The sequence below is a fragment of the Vipera berus genome, assembly GCF_964194415.1.
Source record: "Vipera berus genome assembly, chromosome: 2".
In the NCBI taxonomy this organism is placed as follows: domain Eukaryota; kingdom Metazoa; phylum Chordata; class Lepidosauria; order Squamata; family Viperidae; genus Vipera; species Vipera berus.
Genome location: NC_138203.1, coordinates 82,793,907 through 82,815,926, shown reverse-complemented (window position 1 = coordinate 82,815,926; position 22,020 = coordinate 82,793,907).

Genomic DNA, 22,020 nt, shown 5'->3' with positions numbered 1-22,020 from the left:
TATCCAATTTCTGCCATAACCTGAACACAGCATATCATTTGATGGGTTCTTTCGGGACATAATTCATTAAAATTTCTATATACTCCAATGTACTCTGAATCATTCAACTAAAGCTTCTATACAGATACTTTTTCCAGATCTTTCAAATCAAGATTTACATTATTCAGAAAGAGTTATGAATGCTCAGCCATTCTTGCTTCCGTTCGTCCCTTCAGTTATTTGCTCAGACCACAGTTGCCTTTAGGGAGGACTGGAGAAAGAAACCTAGAAGAATATTCTTCATTATCTGCACAATCATACCTTGGTGGATCAAGATCACTGCATATGAATACAACTTCTACTATGTCAGTTGCCTTTCTATATAAACATATGCTGCATTTGTGTGTAGCTTGTTACATTACAATTTGTTCAGCTTAGTGAAAGGAAGAAACATTGATTTTTGCTGACATTCTACCACTTGCATTAGTTTTGTAAGATTAAAAAAAACGTAGTAGGGGAAATCTATTAGCTAAATACACCCTTGCTTTTGTTAGCCATGAATTAAATTTATACTTTAATTTCTACCAGTTCTTCTTTGTAATCTTAATAGAAATGTACAAATTTGGCAAGATACAAGCATTTTCCAAAATCAAATAAAAGAAATACGAAGGAACAAATTTATTTATACCTAATTGTCCTTTATTTTACATAGGATAGAAACAGGCCCATAATTAATTAGTGAGTTACTCCTCTTTACCTGAATAATAAAACTACAATTATTTAATCGTAAGGAAGGAGATTGGTTAGAAACAAGAAATGTGTATTTCAGATAAAAATATACTTTTTTTTCAAATGGCTCTTGTCTGGATGTACATGTTATCTGCCTTATAACTTCTATAAAGAATTTTATGGCGTCCCAAATATTAACAAACATATTATTTTTATTTCCTCTCCCTTAGGATGCAGTGTTTTGAAAATGCAGGCAGAGAAAACCACCTATAAATAGCATCCATTCACATATAACAGGGGTGTCAAACTTCCGGCTTACAAGCCGGATGCGTCATGGCGAAACCACATCCACCCATTGCAGGCAATGAAAAATAAGTCGCGATATGTCGTGACACGTCACGTGATATTGTAAGTTTGACACCCCTGACATAGAGTTATTGGGTATGACAGATTCTTTTTTTCTTGCACTAATGGGCTGCTTAAGACATGTACTCTAGGTCAACTACAACATATTTTTGTCCGATGTTTAGCATTAGAGAAAAAATGTTAAAAGGCCCAAGAAATTCCAGATGTCTCACAATATAATTGGCCACTGTATGTCTTTCATTCAAGGAACACCATCTTGAAGATTATATTAAAATCCCAGGAATCTGAAGTGCTCTATCCTGGCCATTTCCACTAGTGGCCAGTCTGTATAATGTATAATACAATGAGACATTGATGAAGATGTTAATGTGGAAGACGTGCAAAGGGAAAACCTGTTTTCTTATCAAGAACGTTTGAAGCTGGATTAGAAAAAGAATATTTGAATAATGTCCATTTAGTTGCATTTCATAAAGTATAGATATTCAGGTGGTCATTAACAAGTTTTCAGAACACATTCTTTGTGGAACTCTGAGAATTTAAATCAGTCGCACTAAGTGGTTTACCACTTAGATGATTTATAATGTGTTCTTAACTACAGCTCTCTCCTTTTGTAAAGAAAGAAGGGGAGGAAACAGAAATTTGCAAGCTGCAATCTGGGTCTGCCACTGGGACCAGAGGTTTGGCCTTCTGAACTTTTGGACTAGTGCTGAAGGAACTTCTCTCTACTAGAATATGTGCTTTGGGTTATTCTATGCATTGTATTTATGTGGCGCCTTCCTATAGGTTACTGTATGTTATCCTGGGACATTTGCCTTCATCTGTGAAACATAAATTTGTTTGGTCCTTCATCTTCCCCATCAGTCTTAAAACAGGCAAGCTTCAGTTTCAAGGAGGACCTATGTCATTTAGAGTCGATATGTTCTTTTGTACGCTGAGCCTGTCGATCAGAAGGTCGACAGTTTGGCGGGTCAAATCCCGAGTGCCACGTAACAGAGTGAGCACCTGTTACTCGTCCCAGCTTCTGCCAACCTAGCAGTTCGAAAGCACGTAAAAAATGCAAGTAGAAAAATAGGGACCACTACAGTGGGAAGGTAACAGCGTTCCGTGCGCCTTTGGCATCCAGTCATGCCGGCCACATGACCATGGAGACATCCTCGGACAAGCGCTGACTCTTTGGCTTTGAAACAGAGATGAGCACCGGCCCCTAGAGTCGGAAACGACTAGCATGCATGTGCGGGGGAACCTTTACCTTTACCTTACTTGTATGCTGTTCCTTTAGGGACTATGAGGCAAAACATTGGATGAGAGAGAGGTTCGCCTATAGATTTCTCTCAACAAGGAAATGTCAGGGATAGAAGTGATAGGACTTGTACTCATATCCACCGAGAGCCTGTCAGTTATAATTATCAACATTTTAATTATAATGCTTAAGATGTTGAACTAGGTAGGAGCAAGGAAACCCAGATCCCAGTCTCCTTCAACGCCCAAAGGTCACTGGATGACTTTGAACCAGTTACTTTAGCACTGTAGACCTTATAAGGTTGTGACTCTCCAGAACAAAATAGAAGGAGGGAGTGTGAGATATCTGCCTTTTGTTCCTGAATGAAAGGTGGAATAATAATAATAATAATAATAATAATAATAATAATAATAATAATAATGATGATGATGATGATGATGATGATGATGATGATGATGATGATGTTGGAAGGGACCTTGGAGGTCATCTAGTCCAACCCACTGCTCAGGCAGGAAACCCTATACCATTTCAGACAAATGGCTGTCCAGTCTCTTCTTAAAAACTTCCAGTGTTGGAGCATTCACCGCTTCTGGAGGCAGGTTGTTCCACTGGTTAATTGTTCTAACTGTCAGGAAATTTCTCCTTAATTCTAGGTTGCTTATCTCTTTGATTAGTTTCCATCCATCACTTCTTGTCCTGCCTTCAGGTGCTTTGGAGAATAACTTGACTATTAGTGGTATTAACACTTCACATGATCTTCATTCTATCCCTCTGTTAATGCAGCCTAGCACTGTGTTGGCTTTTTTGGAAGCTGCAGCACACTGCTGGCTCATATTTAAGTGATTGTCCACTAGGACTCCGAGATCCCTATCTATTTGTCCCTACCTCTGTGTTACATTTGAGATTTTCAGAGTCTACCTATTCTATACTCTGTATTAAAGCAGAAATATTTATGCAACTAATATAAACTCAAAGAACCTCTTTGATATTTCTGGGTTTTTTTTGTCCTAGTTAAAAGCCGCTGTCACAGGATCAATAGAGAATGAAAAATGCACTATATTGGATTTTACAAGCAGTCAGGGGACTGAGAGATCAATAGTAATGCTGTCCAACCCAGGACCTTAACCAGACGCATCCTTCAATACATTCATTGATGCCAATTCTCAGTTCAGAAATTCCTTATAGAAGATAGCTAAAAAAAATAGATCTGTTTGCTGAAATTTAACACTGAGTGAGAAGTATACAGTATTTCTCAGTTAAGTAATCTATGGGAAGATCAGTATGAAATTCAGTTGTAATTTAACTGAATTCATTCAAATCATTCAATTCATTTAAATAGATTTTGTGTTTAAGTAGAGGATAAGAAGATGACTTGTGGATAATTATGGTATAACAACATCTCACAAAAGCTTTAATGGTCTACATCAGACGTACTGTATCTAACCTTTGGCAACTTTAAGACTTGTGGACTTCAACTCCCAGAATTCCCCAGCCAACATGACCGTGTGCCAAAAAAAAAGGTTCAATAAATCAATTTCAACTTCTTGTGGGGAAAAAAAGATCTTGCAAAGTTGGAATTGATTGATTGAACTTTTTAGTCCCACCTAGTCTGCCATTATCACTGCAGCCATGCCTACCCAATGGGCCACGCCCACCAGGCACCCAGCAATACATAAGTGGGTTTTGGGTTGCAGTTTGGGCACTCGGTCTCTAAGAGGTTCAGCATCACTGTCCTAAGGCCTAAGCTCACCTATCTCCTAAGCTCCTAAGCTTGCAAGTGGGAGAAAAAGGGTCCTCACAGCCCTTTTGGCAAGTAAAGCAAAAGACAACAAAAGCAAGTCAAAAGGGCATTAAATTCTATAGTACCACTTTCTGACTTTCTGTGTCGAAATCAGAGCTCCCCAACTGCTGGAAGGAAAGTGAGCAGCAGGGAAATGTGTGGGCGTGCATGGCCCCACATGCACATGTGTAAATGGGTGCATGCATGATGGTGGCGCTAGCATGTGCACAAATGCAGAAGTGGGTCACGTGCACCCATGGCGCCTGTCTTCCACCCACACGCATGCACGAATGGGGCTGCTAGTGCCGCTCAGCGATGCTACCGTGAGTGGGGGGGCTTGCAAGCTATTCCCAGGGCCTGGTGACTAACGGGCCATGGCCCAGTACTGGGCTCTGTACCATAGGTTGGAGACCCCTGCCCTAGCCCCTCTTTGGGAGGAAGTCCAATTTTGCATAAATAAACTTAAGAAAATAAAATACATGACAATGTGAAATAGCCATATGGAAACATTCACTTGCAAAGGAGATTAAAATGCAGAGTTGTTCAAATCCCAGACTGTGGCTTAAAAGGATCGCCTGTAGAAAACCTCTAAAGGACAATAAAAGGCTCTTGGCAGATACGAGATCATCATCATCATTAGGTCCTGTGCAGAGCAGGATAATATTACAGAAGGTAATGTTTGACTCTAATTCATTGGAATTCTGCTACCAAGGATTTTCAAGTTGCATAAAACTATACTGTTTACTGAGCATGTGCAGAGAATATAAATATGAGACAATAAAGCATTAAAAACTAGACACCACAAACGATGAGTAACTTTAGCACAGTTCTAAATTAACCATTTTTTCCTCCATTCGGTGGAAATTACATGGGTTTTGGAACAGATGTTATTTTTATGCCAATTAGTTACCTGGAAAAATTCTCCTTCTTACAAATCCCAGCTTAAATCTGAGGCTGAAGGTTAAATCCCACTCATTTCTAAGCTCTTGTTCAATAACGTCTACTTGATTTTTTTCAAACAAGATACTTTTTTTTCTAAGTAGCAAAAAGAGAAAGGACCGGGGGAAATCTGCTTGCTGCTTCCACTCTAAAACCAATGCAGTTTTACTTAAGAGAAAGATATATTTAATAATATAATAATACATGTAAGATAAGATAAGATAAGATAAGATAAGATAAGATAAGATAAGATAAGATAAGATAAGATAAGATAAGATAAGATAAGATAAGATAGATAAGATAGGATAGGATAGGATAGGATAGGATAGGATAGGATAGGATAAGAATAGATAAGATAAGAATAGATAAGATAAGATAAGATAAGATAAGATAAGATAAGATAAGATAAGATAAGATAAGATAAGATAAGATAAGATAAGATAACCTTTACTGTCATTTTTTCACTGTGGGCACAATGGCACACATCAAAAATGAAATTTAGTTGCCTGCTCTCAAAGTGAAACACATACATGACACACACCTAAACATACTACGTCCAACATATGTATAGACCCACACCCCTATATATACATAACAAATACATTTAATAATGTATTTAATTATTTATTAAATATATATGCTGCCCCTCTCACCAATAAGGCAGCTCCTTGCCTGGGAAAAAGCTGCTGATGTTGTGAAGATCAGATAGCATCACAGTATAGGACCTTGTTTTTTAATTAAGAATTTTGGTTACAGTAGTAAAAACAGATACAAACCAAATTTAGAGAAAATTTAGAAGAAAATGTAACAAAAGAATACAGAGAATAGGAGAAAAGAAGAAAAGAAAAAGAGAAGAAATACCATATATGAAGAAGAGACTTCCAACTTTCATCATGTATAAACAAATATAGTAACTCTTCACCTTGTATAGGTTACAGATATCTCTTCATCCCATATCTGAGCCTTATCTATAAACAAATAATAAAACATCAATTTTCAATCTCAGTGTTCAGCAAAAAGTCCATAAATGATTGCCAGAATTTTGCAAAAAGAAGTCTTATTTTAACTTTGATCAAATGAACCAATTTTATGTTTCTTCCTTTTAGTTCTAATATTCTTAATCTTTAATTCATTCAAGTATTATAGGATTTGGTTTCTGTTAATTTTTCTTTATCCCATAGCACAGATTTTTTTTCCAAGGCTTTAACACGCATCCTTTGTAGATCCAATAAGAAAACATTTTCCAAGTAATTCTTAGTTTATTGTTTGCATTTTTCTCTTAATTTTTAAAACTCCAGCCAGTTTCTTTTGTTTATCTAGCAAATGATTTTCCAAATCATTCTCTTGGCCTTTCATTTGTAATTCCACTTAAGTTACTTTCTTTGCCTTGTTGTCTTTTACTGAAAATAAACCAGATTCTGGAGACAGAAGAATTCCTTTTAATGAGTATTGGAGCAGGACTGGCAACTCTCCCTTGAATTATGACTGCATACATGATTGCATAAAAACAAGCCTTATTAGTTCTCCTTATCCTGCTGACTCAAATTAATGATAAATTGGAACTCTTGAAAGCTGCAGAAGGAAAAAGAAGGAAGAGAGGGGGAAATGAAGTCGAAATAGCTAGATGAAAAACCAAAACAAGAAGAATTTTGTGAGAATAATAATAATAATAATAATAATAATAATAATAATAATAATAATAATAATAATAATAATAATAATAATAATAATAATAATAATAATAAAGTTGGAAGGGACCTTGGAGGTCATCTAGTCCAACCCCCTGCTCAGGGAGGAAACCCTATACCATTTCAGACAAATGGCTGTCTCTTCTTAAAAACCTCCAGTGTTGGAGCATTCACCGCTTCTGGAGGCAGGTTGTTCCACTGGTTAATTGTTCTAACTGTCAGGAAGTTTCTCCTTAGTTCTAGATTGCTTCTCTCCTTGACTAGTTTCCATCCGTTGCTTCTTGTCCTGCCTTCAGGCGCTTTGGAGGATAGCTTGACTCCCTCTTCTTTGTGGCAGCCCCTGAGATATTGGAACACTGCTATCATGTCACCCCTCGCCCTTCTCTTCATTAAACTACACATACTCAATTCCAGCAACCGTTCCCTATATGTTTTAGCCTCCAGTCCCCCAATCATTCCCTCAGGACACCTGGCTTGGGATGAAGATAATTTGATATTCCAAATTCTCCTTAGTGCCAGCAAAGTGTCTAGAAAAAAAGAGATAAAGAATGTCTTGGGTCTTTCAGGAAATTGAACCATGGTTTGTTAAATATGATAGAATTGAATAGGAATGCAATACATTATACCATAGGACATAAAACACAAGAATTGGTTTCGCACATCTCATTAGTTAGAAGCAACTAATGGACATATGATATCTGAGACTTGATTTATACCTTAATATGGTTTCCCATCTTTTTCACTCTGTAAACGTCAAAGGGGATGGTGGGGAGTAAAGCAGCTTTTCAGGAGATTTAAGAAATAAAACTAAACAAAACTGCTTGCTTGGTCCCTGTTGGTTTTTCTGCTGGAATATGGTGTTTTCATGTTGGAAAATGCCTTTAGAAGAGACAGAGTGTCCCTAGCCAACACGTACATTCATGGGATAATATTCGGTATCTTGTGACTATGAGAGAAAAGCAGAGCCAGGCAAACTTTCCACAAGGTGAATTCTTCTGTGTTTATGTCACACATTTTTTTTTAAAAAAATTGCTAATAGTGTTTCATATGCTGTTAAGTGTGCTCTAAGATTAGAATGGGGTCCTAGCCCCCCCCTCTCTCTCTCTCTGTATTTAATAAAAATAGCACAATAAGTGGCCATCAAGAAAGGAGACAATCAAGCCAATTTATCATTGAGATATTTTGCTTGAGGATTTAAGCAGTCTATATCTGAAAACATCTAAAGTTGCAGAGAACCTTCAAACTTTCCTAAAGACATTATGTCAAGCAAAGCTTGTAGCAATAATCGGGAACACTTTTTTCTCTCTCAAGTTAGGACAGTATTATGACTTTGCTCAGGTTTTAAAATCATTATCACTGGTATTTTGCCATTAACGTGCATGTTAGTTTTTATATTTATGTTAGGTAAAGGTAAAGGTTCCCCCGCACATGCGTGCTAGTCGTTTCCAACTCTAGGGGCCGGTGCTCATCTCCTTTTCAAAGCCGAAGAGCCAGCGCTTGTCCGAGGACGTCTCCGTGGTCATGTGGCTGGCATGACTAGACGCCAAAGGTGCACGGAACGCTGTTACCTTCCCACTGTAGTGGTCCCTATTTTTCTACTTGCATTTTTACGTGCTTTCAAACTGCTAGGTTGGCAGAAGCTGGGACGAGTAACGGGCACTCGCTCTGTTGCGCGGCACTCAGGATTCGACCCGCCAAACTGCCGACCTTCTGATCGACAAGATCAGCGTCCTAACCCACTGAGCCACCGCGTCCCTATATATTTATGTTAGCCAGTCAAAAATCTCCCCCACAGCTGATGGCATGTTGCTGTGTGAACATGCTTCCTTAAGTGCTACTACAGTTTCCCCCTGTGTAGACAAAACCTCCCCTACTTAGCTCACAGCTTTTCCCTTGAGTTGAGCAGATGATCCAATTTGCTTAATAATTTCAGTTCAGGTTCTCTCTTCTCCCTTTTTTTAAAATTGATATGTGCTTAATAATGACAAGTCTTGTCATTAATGCAAAGTTCAAGGTATTCTTCAGCGTTCCATGTTCAGAAAATATGTGCTAATTCTCACACCATACAGGGTAATATAAAATACCAAGCTTTCAGCTGAATCCTCTTGTACATTTATTATCTTAGTTAAGAATTGCCTGGAAAGTTGAAGAATGCTTTTATGACTATATGCCAGAGACATTTTTCAGTATTCTTTATGCAAACGGTAAATAAGGGGGGGAATTAAGATCGCTAAAATGGGCTGTGTGTAAGAACTGGCTGAGTTCTCAAAGTAGTAAGTATGAGTAAACTATAGTATCAAATAGAATCATGAAATTAGAAATGGCTCCAAACATTATCCTATCTTGTCTGATCTACATTCATTTTCAACAGTTATTGATACCCAATTTGATACATGGCAGTGGTTCCTGGGTCCAACTGTGGGCAAGACCAAGTAAAGAAAATAAGCTTAGCCAGAATCCCAAATCATGAGATGAGGAACGGCAAAACTGTCATTGTATGGTCCAAGGTCTAATTCCAAAAAGGACTATTCTACAGCCACAAAAAAACCCTCAGAAGACTATTTGATAAATTAATTCTGAAGTCAAAGCTAAGCTAGCCTGAGATCTAGTCAACATTCCAAAAGGCATGATAAAAAAGCAGAATTTTGAGCAGGATAGAGAAATCTGAGAGGTAGGAAACATTGAAAGTAAAGTTTCACAAACAATTGCCATGATATATCAAGAGTTTTATCCATGAGCACTCCCAAGTCATACAAGTGCAAACCATTGGCTCCCCACTTTCACTGTTCTCCTTCACAAACATGGGGAAAAAAATCATTTATTGAAAATTAAGTATTGGGTGGAAAACACTTTCCTATTCTTGAGTAGATAAATACAAAGTGTGATAACATATTAGCAAAGCCTGCATTATTAACATCGTTTCCATCCTTGATTGGACAAACTGAAATCCTGATCATGTATTTTTCTTGCTGTAACCCAACAGACATATTTATTTTTTATTTTTTTATTTTAATTCCATTTATATCCCGCCCTTCTCCGAAGACTCAGGGCGGCTTACAAGCTTAGCAGTAGCCTTCATTCTATGTATATGCCTGCTTATTAGGGCTTTCACACACCCCCCCCAAGCGGCATTATTACAAAGTCAGCTTAATTGCCCCCAACAATCTGGGTCCTCATTTTACCTACCTCGGAAGGATGAAAGGCTGAGTCAACCTTGAGCCTGGTGGGACGCGAACCTGCACTAATTGCAGGCAGCTGGTGTTACTTCAGGAGGCATTAGCCCACTGCTCCACCAAGGCTCTATATACAGTAAGCCCATCCATAAATTTTTGTATGCCACCCACAGTCACTTTGGACGAGATGGATGTCTTTATAAAATTGATAAATAAATAGATAATGGATGAGCTGACAATTAAAATAACTGTTACAGCTCACTTGGAGTTATTTTTATTGGGGAAAACTTTTTATCTCTATGTATAATCATTTCCTGAAAAAGTTGGACTTTCTAAGAACATTCAGAACAAACACCGATGGACACAAAGCCAATGAAACCAACAACCAACATGGTTAGGAAACTTTTTACCAGGCATTTAGTTTTCTACATAAACCTACCTTTTCACTGTAAGCATGTTCTGTGAATCTAAACTTAATAATTGAGGGGTTATATATATATATAACCCAGACACGGGACAAATCTTATTTAAGCAGTTAAAACAACTGCTTAAGATGCAGTCGGCCCAGGTTCGAATCTCAGAAGGGTATGGCTGACTGATGAGAACAAATAAGTTTGAAATGATCCTATCAGTCTCCCTTTATTCTTTGTTAGCAAGTATATACATATACATGTATATGTATATGTATGTGTGTGTATATATATATACACACACACACACACATACATATACATAGACACACACACACACACACACACACATACATAAGGCTTATATATAAGGCTTGTCATTTCCTTCCCTACCAAGCCTAATTTTACCTACAAGAGCTTCTACCTCTACTGAGATACTCTTTCACGTAACCTTATTCCCAAGATGCTGTCCACTATAACTAGCAGATTGACACCACTTCACTTTCTGATATTCTCTCTACGCCACATCCAGGATGGCTGCACCAGTGGCTAGGAAGTCATTTTGGTAAATAGTTCCTGTAGAATTGGAGATTGGTTAATTTCTTCTAGAAATTTGGGTTTCCAATTCCTATCAGCCCCAGCAGCAGGGCAAATTATAAGGGATGTGAGAGTTTGATCTAAAACTTATGGAAAACATCAAATTGGTTCTTCGAAAAGACTTGTATAGTCTACTTCATTTGAGGAATCTCCCCGAGATTAAATCACAATACCCATAATTTATTTCTCATACATGAAAGGATTCAATGTGTTCCTAAAATATACTTATGAGAATAAAAACCAGTTACCAATTGACTTGGTAAACCAACTTCAAGACTCAATGTGGTTGACAAGGGGCATTTTCTTACCTGACTCAGGTGTGGGGACCTATCCTTCTGGTTAAATCTAGGGACCATCTTATTTTTATAGTTCCCTAGGAAAGCATTCAGCTATTTAACTGCCTCAGTTTTCTACTGCTAACAAGGCATAATATTTTACTGCTATGACATCATTAAGATAGGCAGCATGAGAAAAATTAAAAATTAATGACATTAACGACATGGAAATATTATATTTTATTACTTAAATAACTTTTATTGCTGAGTAGGTGATTAGGTGCCTTGAGTTTCTATAAACAAAGCGCTGTCTTATATAAAGCAGAGTGTCAGTATTTCTGAGCTAAAATGGGCTATACTCAGGCCAGTTTAGCATACCGTGAGCAAACATTACAGGCTGTTTGATCATTTCAGCTAGCAAACTGTATGCGTCAGCAAATAAATAGGGAAGTGTTACAATGGTTCGTTACTTTTGCTGGTAAGGGGTGAGAAATGGTATGTGAGATAATCTACTTTGATTTCCACAATTTTTTTTAAAAAAATCCCAAATCAGCCAGTAACAGCTCTACTTCAAAATTCTGAAATGAAAGGCAATAAATTCAGAGTAATTATTCTCCACTTAATGCAAGCTTCTGTTAGTATATTAGGTTGGTATGCACGTAGGAATAACACTGGTGGTCACATCTGCAGATGTTCCAAGAACAAGGTAATGTGAGTAAATAGTAATATGATCAATAAACATTTTGGAAAATCTACATAAAAAAAAGACCCAGTTTGGCGTAGTAATTAAAAGTGCTAGATTAGAAGACTGTGAGTTTTCTTGACATAGCCATAAAAGCTAGCTAGGTAATTTGGGAGCAATCTTTTTCTCTCTCCACTCTAGGAAGAAGGTAGTGGCAAACTAGTTCTGAAAACTTTGCCAAAAAACCAAAACAACAACAACAACAACAACAACAACAACAACAACAACAACAACAACAATAATAATAATAATAATAATAATAATAATAATAATAATAATAATAAGAAGAAGAAGAAGAAGAAGAAGAAGAAGAAGAAGTTGGAAGGGACCTTGGAGGTCATCTAGTCCAACCCCCTGCTCAGGCAGGAAACCCTATACCATTTCAGGCAAATGGCTGTCCAGTCTCTTCTTAAAAACTTCCAGTGTTGGAGCATTCACCACCTCTGGAGGCAGGTTGTTCCACTGGTTAATTGTTCTAACTGTCAGGAAGTTTCTCCTTAGTTCTAGGTTGCTTCTCTCCTTGACTAGTTTCCATCCGTTGCTTCTTGTCCTGCTTTCAGGTGCTATGTGAACTTGTTTCTGCAGTTATGAAGAATCAGCAATGCCTTGATGAGTCATAAAAACATTTAGAAGAAATTCCATTATTAATTATAGTTAACATCCATTGGAGCATAGGAGAAAGGTGGTGACGGCAATAACTGCAAAGCCACTACACCAAGACAGGAGACAGATCTAGGCAGTGGTGGGATTCAGCCAGTTCGCAGCAGTTTGGCAGAACCGGTAGCCAATTTTTTGGTTGCCCAGGCTCAGAACGGACTTCCGTAAGTGGCATCCACACAGAGAACCGGTTGTTCACATATTTGAATCCCACCACTGGATCTAGGTTAAGAAACAGGTTTCTGGGAGATGAGGCCAAGACCTCCAACTATCTGAGTTCCTACAAACTCTTATAGTCAATCCCATTCATCATTATTTATATGAACACTGTAGACCAGGGTGTCCTACCTTGGCAACTTCAATACCTATGTACCTCAACTCCCAGAATTTCCCAGCCAGTCATATTCCCTCTCCTGAAAAAAAAAGGCTAGAGCTGAATCAGATGGTTCAGCCAGGTAAGACCTGCTTGCTGTTTCAAGAGCGAGCTCTATTTAGATTAAATTCTCCTTCAATTTAAGTTAGTGGTCTAGTGACTTCATACAGCTTCTTTGCAGCAAAGTGGAAGTTATTTGCAATGCTCTTTTGACTTCCCAGGGTGGTTTGGGATTTCTCCATTAGCTCCTCTTCAAACATTAAACAGGCTAATCTTGCATAGCCTTCAAGATCAGCCAATGTCAGCTTGGTCCTACTATGTCGCCTGGGCAAAAATATACATACCCAGCTCCTATTTGGTTACATGTTCACATTTTGGACAAGCTTACCTAATTCAATCTTTTATAGATTAAAAGCCATTTTGCAATGTTCTGCCGTTTGTAATTTACATATCTCCTAATTTTCCAATGTATTCTTCGGCTCAGGAATATGTACAGAACTGTGTGTTTGAGGGGGAAAATGCATTTAGTGTGTTGCATTTAAAATTTGCATTCTGTTTGTTTATTTATTTCCAGATAATTCCAGTAGCAATTCCAATTGACTAAACTCTTTGGACTTTCTTGCATTATTCGTGTTATTCATACTATTGTTTGCAGTTTTGTGCAGTAACTGTTAGAATGGTCTTACATGAAACTATCAAAGAATGGCAAAATAACTGGCTTGTTCAAACCTTGATTAAGCCTGCATAGGACCGTTTTACCATGAGAATTGGTCCCAGTGTCTTGTCTATGAAGAGATAAATCATGTTGACAGAAAATATTATTATTCCACTTCACAAGGGGGAAAAAGAATTCTGACATTTTAACAAAAATCTTCCTTTATGTTAATTGCTATTAAGGTTTCTCTCGAGACTGTTCTGACTCTCAGCCCACGTAGGAAGTCTGATGATTTTCAAATTAAGCTACAGTATAATGGATAGACACTTAAAGGGGGGCAAAAAAAGGAAGGGAAGATGTTATGTATGTAAATAGTTAGAAATAGGCCTTGGAAGAGATTGCAAACATAGTGCAGCTTTGCAAGGTTTAAAGCGGGAAAATTGGTGCAATCATTGGACGCCACAACCAAGGAGCGGGAAAAGAGACTGTTTGTATTGGTTACAGTTCAAACGCTTTCCCTATAAAAGGGTTGCAACATTTGACAGTTGGCAGTTGACTTTGTGTATTCAATAAACTCATTCCTTGTTAAACCACTCTGAGTCCTCGTCTATCAGAACCAAACAACTGGCGACGAAGGTGGGATAGACAGAAGACCAGAGAATCGGCAGAATTGTCGCGCAAAGGCGGCGGAATTCGAATACGTGTCAAGTCAACCGAGCGGCCGCGGCAGAATAAAAAAATTCTCCGAATGGCGCAGATTGGGTCACTGAAGGAATTTGACCCTAACTTCCCCGAGGATTGGGAAGAATACATCGGGCAGGTCGAAGGATTCCTGTTAGTGAACGGAATCACCGACGACCGGAAAAAAGCGGCGGCACTCTTGACAATCTGCGGCACACCGGTCTACAGAGTTGCTGTCGGGCTGTGCCAGCCTCAACCAGTCTCCAGCGTGCCCTATGCCGACCTCCTCGCAAAATTAAAAGTTCACTTTACTCCCCGAAGGTCCGAACTCTTTTGGCGGCGCATCTTCGAGAAGAGGAATCAGAGACCGGGGGAGTCCATACAGAAATTCGTCGCTGCCGTCCGGGAAGCAGCAGTTCGTTGCAAATACGACAATTTAGAGATTAGAATTAGGGACAGAGTCGTGCTGGGCTTACGCGATGAACAATTACAGAATAGAATAATCGCCAAACCTACCGGCGATTTACAGGAAGTGTTAGACGAACTCCTCACGTATGAGTCAACCGGGTATCGCGACCCCCCCCGCAGTAGCATGGCGACAGCACTCGAAATTAACCAAGAGGGCTATGTGGACTGCGGGGAGGTGGATCAGCAGTGGGAGGAAGAGATCGCCGAAGTCTCCAGGCGATTTGGAAAGATGGCACCAAAACAACTCAGAAGCGAGGGGCCTGACCCTGGCCGCCGGCAACAACCCGCAACACCGCAAAGACCACCGACCGGGGCACAACGACCGTGGCGGGACACAGCAACCAGACCGCGCGACAACGAAACGCAGAACCGATGCGGCAGCTGCGGCGGCAACCATTCCCGCGCTTCCTGCCGATTCCGTACCGCCAAGTGCAGGGCTTGCGGCAAGACTGGCCACATCCAGGCCATCTGCAGAAGTCGCGGTCGGGACACCCGTCTGAACGAAGTCGATGTGTGGCCAGAGGGTAAGGTAACCCCTAATGCTAGTGGCAAGGAGACCCCTAAACCCCGGGTGGAAAGTCCAACTCTAAGGGAGGTGGCCCGCGTCAATCGGAGACGGCGGGGAAGGGGGCACAATTTTCCGGACGGAAAATTAAAAATCACAGTCCTTCTGCAAGGGGTCCCTTGCAGAATGGAAATCGACTCAGGGGCTTCAGTGTCGATAATTTCCACTGAAACCCTTGAGAAAATTGAACAACTAAGTGGAAAAAGAATTCCACTTAAACCAACAACTATTCAATTAATGGACTTCCAAAAAAGTCCAATAATCGTAAAAGGGAAGACCAGCCTTAAAGTAAATTTTAAGGGATTTAAGGGGGTCTTAGATTTGGTAGTTACGGAGGGGAATAGGACCAGCTTAATAGGGCTTAATTGGTTTCCAGCCCTAGGAATTTGGATAGGGGGAATAAATTCTGTGATTAGAAATAAGACCCTCGAATCCGTCTGCAAAGAATTTGCAGACGTATTCGATGGATCTCTAGGCAAGTACAAAGGGCCCCCCATTAACTTTAACCTAGACCCCTCAGTAAACCCGATCAGGCTAAAGGCCCGGAGAGTACCTTTTGCCTTAAAAGAAAAAATCGAGGCCGAGCTCGACCGGCTTGTAGGCCTCGGAGTTTTAGAACCTGTTGAGGGCGGTTTGTGGGAGACGCCGATTGTCACACCCCTCAAACCCAATGGGGATGTGAGAATCTGCGCCGACTATAAAGCCACCCTCAACATTGGGATGAAAAAACATGCTTACCCGGTCCCGACGGTGAAGCAGGTCCTCGCCACGATCCAGGACGCCGCCATCTTCGCCAAGCTCGACTTGGCGCATGCGTACTTACAGTTAACTGTTTCCAAGGAGGCTGCAGAGGCACAAACAATTGTTACCCACAAGGGGGCGTTCCGAGTCCACAGGCTGCAATTTGGAATTGCAGCAGCTCCAGGCATCTTCCAAGAAGTGATGGAGAGGACCTTAAAGGGCATACCTGGAGTATGCCCTTACTTTGATGATGTCCTAATAGCTGGAAAAGATGAAGGAATGTTAGTAGAGCGGCTGGAACAGGTACTGGGCAGATTTAGAAAGGCTGGGTTAAAATTAAAAAAGGAAAAATGTAGCATAGGGGTTAAATCCACTGATTTTTTGGGGTTCAGGATTGACAAAAGTGGAGTCCATCCTACCCCTGAAAAAATCAAAGCAATAAAAGGGGCTCCTGAACCAAGGAACAAGGCAGAACTACAGGCCTTCCTAGGCTTGGTAAATTTTTATCACACTTTTGTGCCACATAAGGCTGCCATTGCAGAACCTCTGCACAGACTCCTAGATAAGAAGACCCCTTGGCAATGGCAGAACAAGCACAAAGAGAGTTTCCAAACTCTAAAAGACATCCTTTCCAGTAATTCAACTGTGACTCACTTTCTTGAAAACAAACCAATCTTCCTGGCATGCGATGCTTCGCCTTATGGCGTAGGGGCGGTGATCAGCCACTTAGACAACCAAGGGATACAAAGACCCATTGCATACTACTCCCGCACACTAACCAAGGCAGAGCGGAACTATGCGCAAATAGACAGGGAGGCATTAGCTATTGTGGCAGGAGTTAAGAAGTTCCACGATTACCTGTATGGTAGGAACTTTACTATACTGACTGACCACAAACCCTTGCTGGGACTGTTTACCACAGATAAACAGACTCCTCAGATTATGTCACCCAGGATGCTGAGGTGGTCCATTTTCCTCTCAGCATACTCATTTTCCCTCCAATACAGGCCAGGTAAGGACATGGGTCATGCAGACGCTCTTAGCAGATTGCCCCTAAGCACAACAGAGGAGGACCCTGCCCCAGTGGGACAAATAATGTCCCTACAGGATATTCCTGATTTGCCATTAACGGCAAAAGACATTGCTGAGGCAACCAATAAGGACCTCATCTTAAGAAGAGTAATGGCCTGGGCCATGAGTGGTTGGCCCAACGCCAACCCGGACGTAAAATACAGTCCATTTTTCAGAAGGAAAGATGAACTATCAGTCCATATGGGGTGCTTACTCTGGGGAACTCGTGTAGTAATTCCGGAAATCCACAAATCAGCTATCCTAGTTGAATTGCATGAGGGACACCCTGGAATAGTAAGGATGAAGGCCCTGGCTAGGAGTCACTTGTGGTGGCCAGGATTGGACCACGACATTGAGGAATGCGTTGCCAATTGCCATCTGTGCCAACGCTCCAGGCCTGAACAACAACACATCCGCACACATAAATGGGAGCTAGCTAGGAATCCTTGGTCCAGGATTCATATTGATTTCGCGGGACCTTTCCAGGGGTTAACGTTCCTTGTAGTGGTCGACAGTTACTCTAGATGGCTAGAAGTAATACCGGTCAGTTCAGTAACGGCAGGCAGAACAATACAGGCATTAAGGGGCCTCTTTGCCACTCATGGGTTGCCAGATTTAATAGTGTCTGATAATGGGCCACAATTCACATCTATTGAATTTCAGGATTTCCTCAAGGCCAACTCGATTAAGCACAAGACTTCTGCACCCTTCCACCCCTCCACCAACGGATTGGCTGAAAGGAATGTGAGGACCACGAAGGACGCGCTTAAAAGAATCATTCGAGGTGACTGGCATCAGAGACTAGCTGAGTTCTTGTTGGCTCAACACACAACCCCCTGTTCGGCTACAGGGAAAAGCCCAGCTGAAATGAGGTGGGGCAGGAAAATATTGACCAAGTTGGACAGATTACATCCTGACAGACTCCAACCAAACATTGAATTTGACATTCCTAACAGAACATTTGAAGTGGGGGACTTGATTTGGGCCAGGAACTACGCCCAAGGGGACAAATGGATTCCAGGGGTGGTAACTGAAATCTTGGGTCCCCTATCTTACATCATTGAGGGGGAAGGGAATAGGATTTGTAAAAGACACATAGACCAACTGAGGAAAAGATCTAGTGGGTGTGTGCCTGCTGAGGGGGACCAAGGATTAGTAAGGGGGAACAGTACAGACAACATTTGGCCTGAAAGCGTTGTGGGGGTGGGGCATGATAACTCATTCCCTGATGCCCAACAACAACAGTTCAGTCCAATTGATTGGGAAATACCCCTGCGAAGTAGGCCAGTGACCACTGAATCCCAAACACAACCTATTATTCAAGACAGTACATCTGTAGACAGTAACCCAGAGCCCAGGTCCAGTAGTAACCAGCAGCCTAGCAGTCAACCAGAAAGAAGGGTCCCTAATAGCCAAAGCAACAGATACCCGTCCAGAATACATAGGCCACCAAAATACCTAAGGGATTTTGTAAGAAAATGACATCAACTGGGGGGTAAGGGGTGTTATGTATGTAAATAGTTAGAAATAGGCCTTGGAAGAGATTGCAAACATAGTGCAGCTTTGCAAGGTTTAAAGCGGGAAAATTGGTGCAATCATTGGACGCCACAACCAAGGAGCGGGAAAAGAGACTGTTTGTATTGGTTACAGTTCAAACGCTTTCCCTATAAAAGGGTTGCAACATTTGACAGTTGGCAGTTGACTTTGTGTATTCAATAAACTCATTCCTTGTTAAACCACTCTGAGTCCTCGTCTATCAGAACCAAACAGAAGAAATGCATTCTAAGTCTACAGCTTCTTGCTTGGGTATATGCCTGAAAAGGTGTTGCAGTTTGGAGAGGAAAAAGAGTAACACTTTTGCATTTATTCCTGAATTCATTCCGAGGGGCTATATCCATTGCCAAATTCATGACCCTATTGTGGCTGTCTCAGATTAATTAGCAGTACTAATGAAATCCAGTCCAGCCAACATTGATTGGCAGCTGTTGCCCCTGAATGGTGGAGATAAGGCCTTTGAACATGGGTGTCAGGAGTTTTAATGGTTGATGAATGAATCCTGACTGGTGATGCTAACCTAGCTTGTTCAAGGCTAGTTCCAAGCTGCAAATTTGGGGGATCTGACAAAACATGCTGAATGCTCTGCGCCATTCTGAAGATTGATAGCAGCAATAAAAAGGACATCCATCTCAGGAGCCAGAACTTTAACTCAGGGTTTATGAAGATTTAGTGAGTCTATTTAGTGTAGCGGTTAAGGCACCTGGCTAAAACTGGGAGATGGTGAGTTCTAGTCCCATTTTAGACATGAAGGCAGCTGGGTGACTTTGTGCCAATATCGCCACTCAGCCATAGGAAGGAGGCAATGTCAAATCACTTCTGAAATCTTGCCAAGAAAACTGCCAGGACTAATCCAGGCAGTTGCTGGAAGTCAAGATTTACAGGAAGGGAGGGAGGGAGGGAGGGAGGGAGGAAGGAAGGAAGGAAGGAAGGAAGGAAAGAAGGAAGGAAGGAAGGAAGGAAGGAAGATTTAAGAGAGCAGTTTGGTTAAGACGCTGAACTGGGAACAGGAGATCTGAGTTCCAGTTCTTACACATGAAAACCAACTTTCTTTTGGTCCTAGGAAGGGGGCAATGGAAAACCCACTTCTGAAAATGTTGTCTAGGAAACAACATGGACTTGTTCATATAGTTGCCAGGAGTTAACACCAATTGGTATTAAAAAAAAATAGATCACTTGATGAAAGTGTAGGCTCCCTATATCTTTATCTCATTTTTAAAGAAATTTTAGTCATCTTCTATTAAACTCCTTAAATGTTTTTGCCTTAGGGAGTTCTCACCATCCTTTCCACATTAGAATTCAAGAGGAAAACTATACGGACATTTGTCTTGCTAGGTTCCACACCTGATTGATGGGCTACTTACATGATATCAAACATGGAGAACATTTGTCCAGTTGTGATTCAGTTGTAACCTTTTCTGCATGCTTCCAGCCAGGGTTGCGATGATATTTCCCACGGAAGAGGTAAGATTTCTCTAGCCTGAGTCTGCTTTAATTTTATTTTTTCATAAACAAATACAAACTACTCTTGTGAGCTATCATGGTGGAGACCGATGGTTCCAAACTCACCTCCACTTTCAACACACTCTGACTTTGTCTTATTCTCTTCCCTTACAAAAGAAAGGAGATTTTTCTGCTTTCGTCTCTGGATGAGTGAAATATTTCTTTGGAATTTCAGGGTGTTTGTATTTATGAACTTTACTTTTTTGCTTTTGTTTTGTTTTTCTCTTTTACATGGTGCGCCGTCATTTGCAGTCTCTTTGGCTGCTCATACGTTCCTGAGCCGGGGGAATCCTGTAGATAAGGTGCTCACAAGGTGTTCTTCTATGGGTCCTTCACCTAGCCATGGCAATGCAAAGAAGCTGCAGCCATTGGACAGCTGCACCACTAACCCAGGATTTTGTCAGAAGCTCCTCCTCTTTGGGGGAAAAATTAAGCTCTGTTTCATCGAGCTGAAGGAGAATAACCAAAGGAAAATACATTTTTATCTCAACAATAGATAAAACAATTAAAACCTCATGCTATGTAAATTATTATTAATGGAATCATTATTATTTTTTTTACATAATGGTGAACCCTCAGGTACCCAGGTAGTAATTATTTTGTGTGTAACTATTTTCATAGGCCAAATTATTTTGTAGATTCGTTTATTTTCTTTAAAACGGGACGCGGTGGCTCAGTGGGTTAGGGCGCTGAGTTTGTCAATCAGAAGATCGGCAGTTTAGCGGGTCGAATCCTGAGTGCCGCGTAACAGAGTGAGCGCCTGTTACTCGTCCCAGCTTCTGCCAACCTAGCAGTTCAAAAGCACGTAAAAATGCAAGTAGAAAAATAGGGACCACTCCAGTGGGAAGGTAACAGCGTTCCGTGCGCCTTTGGCATCTAGTCATGCCAGCCACATGACCACGGAGACGTCCTTGGACAAGCGCTGGCTCTTCGGCTTTGAAACGAAGATGAGCACTGGCCCCTAGAGTTGAAAATGACTAGCATGCATGTGGAGGGGAACCTTTACCTTTACTTTACCTTATTTTCTTTAAGGTACAGCTAGTGGCATAAGATAGGTTGTTCCTTCAATTTAAACAGCCTTTCTATTTTATTTGATTTCTGTTTTGCAAGAGGAATATTATTTACTTCTTAATTTCTCATGAGCCCACGTTGCAATAACTTTGGCTAAGGAATGCAGCTTTTCCCTACTGTGTTCATGAAGAATTTGCAGGAAAATAATACAGGCCATACTCAGTCTATCTCATTGGTGAAAAACCATCTGATTTAATAGTAATAATAATTTTATTTATATACCGCCCTTCTCCCGAAGGACTCAGGGCGGTGAACAGGGCAGACATATAAAAAATACAAAAATACAAAAGTTAAAAAGAATTAAACATATGCCCAAGCTAAAAACAGTAAATACATATATTAAAAATGACAATAAAAACCCAACCCATCCCCCATCAGGCCAAGCCGGCTTGTTCAAATAAATGTTTCTTCAGATCACGACGGAAGAAGCGAAGGTCGGGCGCCATCCGGAGCTCAACCGGCAACCGATTCCATAGCTCCGGGGCGCCCACAGAGAAGGACCTCCCCCTGGGGGCCACCAACCGACATTCTCTGACTGGTGGCACCCTGAGGAGGCCCTCTCTGTGGGAGCGCACAGGGTGGAGGGAAGTTGATGCCGGCAGCAGGTGATCCCTAAGGTACTCCGGACCCATGCCATGTAGGGCCTTAAACACCATTACCAGAGGTGAGACTGATGAGAGGATTGCTGGCTTTTTTAATTTAAATTTTGGACATTTTGAATGTTTACCTCTTACACTGTTGATATTGGGAAGGCTTAATTACA